Raw genomic sequence first — 3,774 nt, forward strand, 5'->3', positions numbered from 1 at the left:
AGACATCATCTATGTGACTTAAGAGACTGCTTTTTGGGAGGTTAAGAGTAGCACGAAGAACTTAAGATGATGACAAGAGTCTAAGTTTTTAGTTTCAAGGTTTCAACAGAATGTGAATATATTCAAACTTTCAAAAAGGACAGTGTTTAGAAAGGGTAAAACTAGGACACAGAAAACACTGGGAATTACCACGACCCCCAGGTGCTTCCGGCTCCAGGAAATAACCATTCATGTGTTTGCTGGAGGTCACACAATTTTCCCCATTACCTGGTACAAAATGACTCATCACTTCCCAAAAGCTTCTTTTCAAACCATGATTTTCCCATTTATTTTGGTCCAAAGCAGTCCTATTCTTTATGGCCTATAGTCTCACTCCCAACTACCCCCCTGGGGGGTTAAAAAAAAATTCCCCCTAGGCTGGCCCCCAAAACTCAGAATTAAATAAGAGGAGGGACTGGCAGCCTCCTGGAGACTAAAACAACTTGAGGCTAAATCTACCTTTCCAAGAGTGGAAAATGTATTCAGATAATGTTTTGAGAATTCATATATGCCACAATAGGATAAAATCTAAAAGGTAGAAATCTCACAATTTTCCTTCTACCTCCCTCCCCTACTGCCCAACCAGGTTCCAGACGTTATATCACTGTCATTACCATTTCTGCTAAATGGAGGCCCCTAGGCACTAATCACACTGGCAACTGTGTGGTGACATAACACACCACAACTCTTCCTCTAAAAAGCCGTAGTCCCTTTCTCTCTGGCTATATTGGCGATTCTCCAGTTACTTTAATACTTTAAAGGCTGCAGCAGCATGCAAAATAATTTCATTTTTTGTTTTTAAAAAAAGGTAAGAAAGGTCTTCAGGAGATGGTGAGTTTTATTTTGTCTTGTCTGGATAGAGGTTTTGATTTGCTCTCGAATGTTCCAGGGTGGAGAGAAACTAGGAGAAAGCACAGGATGTAGAGGTCTATTCGGCATAATCTTCTCCCTCGTTTTCATCTTCACCATCAACAGAGAGAGCAGCATACTTGCTTGCAGAACTGAACTTCGAAGCTGGATTTTCCTCAGGTTTCTTTGGCTCAGGTGCAGATCTGGAGTCTTGATCCTTTTTGCCATCTTTCCTATCTGACTCCTTCCAGTGGTCTTTGTTCCCTCCGTCTCCTGGTCCACGGCTAGAGGTCCCAGTTTGGCCTTTTGGGACATTCATCCCATCTACTTTATTTTCATCTTTCCTTGCTGGTCCTTCCTCAGATGGTTGAGCTGGAGCTACTTTTCCCCCACCACTTGTAGGGGATTGCTGCTCTGTGTCTGAGCTCTGAGATCGAGCTGGAGGGTTAGAACTTCGCTTCACCCAAGCATTCTCCTTTGGTGGAGGGGCTGGCATTACCTTTAGGGGCTGATCAGGTTTGGGAGGTTTAGAAGTTGGAGAGTGACAATCTTCCTCCTTATTGAGTGTTTCATTTTCTAGAGACTTCTCACTCTCTCTCCTTCGTGCATTTCTGCCAGATGTGGCGGAGGTCCCAGTCTGTGATGACTCACTTCCTGTCCTCGACCGTTCCGTTCCTGAGTTTCTTCACTTCGCCAGCTTGGGTGTCTCTCCCGAGGCCGTCGTTCTAGTTTTGGCTCATCCAGCTGACGCTGCAACTTCTCTTGTTCCTTCTGTAGCCGTTCTTCTACTTCTCTTTCTCTAGCAACTGTGTCAACAGGCTTTGCCCCTCCAAAGATAGAAGCAGCTCGACTGGACTGGGAGGTACTAGCAGAGGAATCATCTTCCTTAGGAGTACTCCGAGGCTTTAGATTCAGTTTGGGTCTTTGAGGGGGACCTCTGTCATCGCGCCTATAATCATCCCGAGAGTAATCATCTCTGGAGCTCCACGACCGATCATCCCGTCTGTCGTATCGGTCTTCATAGCGGTCCCCGCCTCCTCTGTAGTCATCATCCCTGCGATACCCACTGCCAAATGCTCTTCTGCCACTGCCTATCTGGGAATCATAGCCTCTATCATAGTCTCTGCTGCCTCAGTCATCATAGCGATCCTGGCCACCATATCGATCCATATCCCGGCGTGGGCCATCCCGATACCCATCCCGATACCCATCCCGATACCGGTCTGAATCATAACGATCTCGATACTTGTCTCCAAAGCTATCATCACCTCTTCTAGGTGGGTAGTCATCAAAGCTGTCTGTAGCAGGACGAGCCCTCCAGTCTGTATCTGTTTTGTCAGAATCCCGATTTCTATTACAGCCAAAAGAATGATCATCCCTGTCTTTATCCTGTGCTTGATCAGCAACCTCCACTCGAATTCTCCTGTTACCTAGAGACTCTTCATTGAGACTCAGGGCACTGAGCAGGGAATCCAGGTCCTCAAATTCAGCATAACCAAAACCTTTCAACCTCTCTGGGTTGCTGGGTTCACGTGGTAAACGCACTGCACTGATATTTAATCCTCTAAAGAATTCCTTAATTGACTCTTCTGTCACATCATAGGGTAGGTTCCCTAGAAAAGCAGTGTAGGGTGGCGATTTGGGAAGACGGCTCCGGTCGATATTGGGTTCCCGAGCAGCCCGTGGAGCAGTGGGAAGGATGGAACGGTCAATTGGAGGCGCCCTGTACACATCGTCATCATTACTGTGCCACGTTGTTGAAATATCTCCTTCCAGGTCATCCGTTTCATCAGCCCAGCTGACTGGTTTGGAAACATAGGTGCTTCCTCCACCAGTACCCCCATCCTCAGCCAGAAAGTCTGTTAGGGAGATAGTCTTCCCCTTCTTATTCTTCTTTTTTGCTGAGGCCGCCATGTTGGGAGAGGGAAAGAGAACGCAAAGGCACATCTATTATTTTTATTTATTTATTTTTGAGATGGATGGAGTCTTGCTCTTTCACCCAGGTCGGAGTGCAGTGGCATGATCTTGGCTCACTGTAACTTCTGCCTCCCGGGTTCAAGCCATTCTTCTGCCTCAGCCACTGGAGTAGCTGGGATTACAGGCATGTGCCACCTCACCTAGGTAATTTTTTTGCATTTTTAGTAGAGATAGGGTTTCACCATGTTGTACATGCTGGTGTCAAACGCCGGACCTTAAGTGATCTGCCCAACTTGGCCTCCCAAAGTGTTGGGATTACAGGTGTAAGCCATCATGCCTGGCCAACAACTATTATTTTTTCATTTTTTGATTATGAACATTCTTGCAGAAGTAAGATGGTATCACATTGTGATTTTGGTTTGCATTTCCCTGATCATTAGTGAAACTGAGCATTTTTTCATATGTTTGTTAGCCATTTGTTTATCTTGTTTTGAGAATTGTTTATTCATGTACTTAGCCCACTTTTTAATGGGATTGTTTGCCAATTTGTTTTGAGTTTCTTGTAGTTTCTGGATATGGTTATCTTTCAGATATATAGATTGTGAAGATTTTCTTTCACTCTGTGGGTTATATGTTTAGTCTGCTGACTGTTGCTTTGCTGTGCAGAAGGTCTTCAGTTTAATTAGTCTCACCTATTTATTTTTGCTTTTGTTGCATTTGCTTTTGGGTTCTTGGTCATGAACTTTTTGCCTAAGCGAATATCCAGAATGGTTTTTCCAATGTCATTTTCTAGAATTTTTATAGTTTCAGGTCTTAGATTTAAGTCCTTGATTTATCTTGAGTTGATTTTTATCTACAGTGAGAGATGGGGATCCAGTTTTATTCTACATTCGGCTTGCCAATTATTTCAGCACCGTTTGTTGGATAAGGTGTCCTTTACCCATTTTATGTGTTTGTTTGCTTTGTCAA

At 44.4% G+C, this 3,774-nt stretch overlaps 1 pseudogene; it reads right to left on the reverse strand.

Annotated features, from left to right (window-relative positions):
* Positions 1 to 859: 859 nt before the first annotated feature.
* Positions 860 to 2,828, reverse strand: LOC105495617 (eukaryotic translation initiation factor 4B pseudogene; annotated as a pseudogene).
* Positions 2,829 to 3,774: the final 946 nt, after the last annotated feature.

The sequence above is a fragment of the Macaca nemestrina genome, chromosome 20, assembly GCF_043159975.1.
Source record: "Macaca nemestrina isolate mMacNem1 chromosome 20, mMacNem.hap1, whole genome shotgun sequence".
In the NCBI taxonomy this organism is placed as follows: Eukaryota; Metazoa; Chordata; class Mammalia; order Primates; family Cercopithecidae; genus Macaca; species Macaca nemestrina.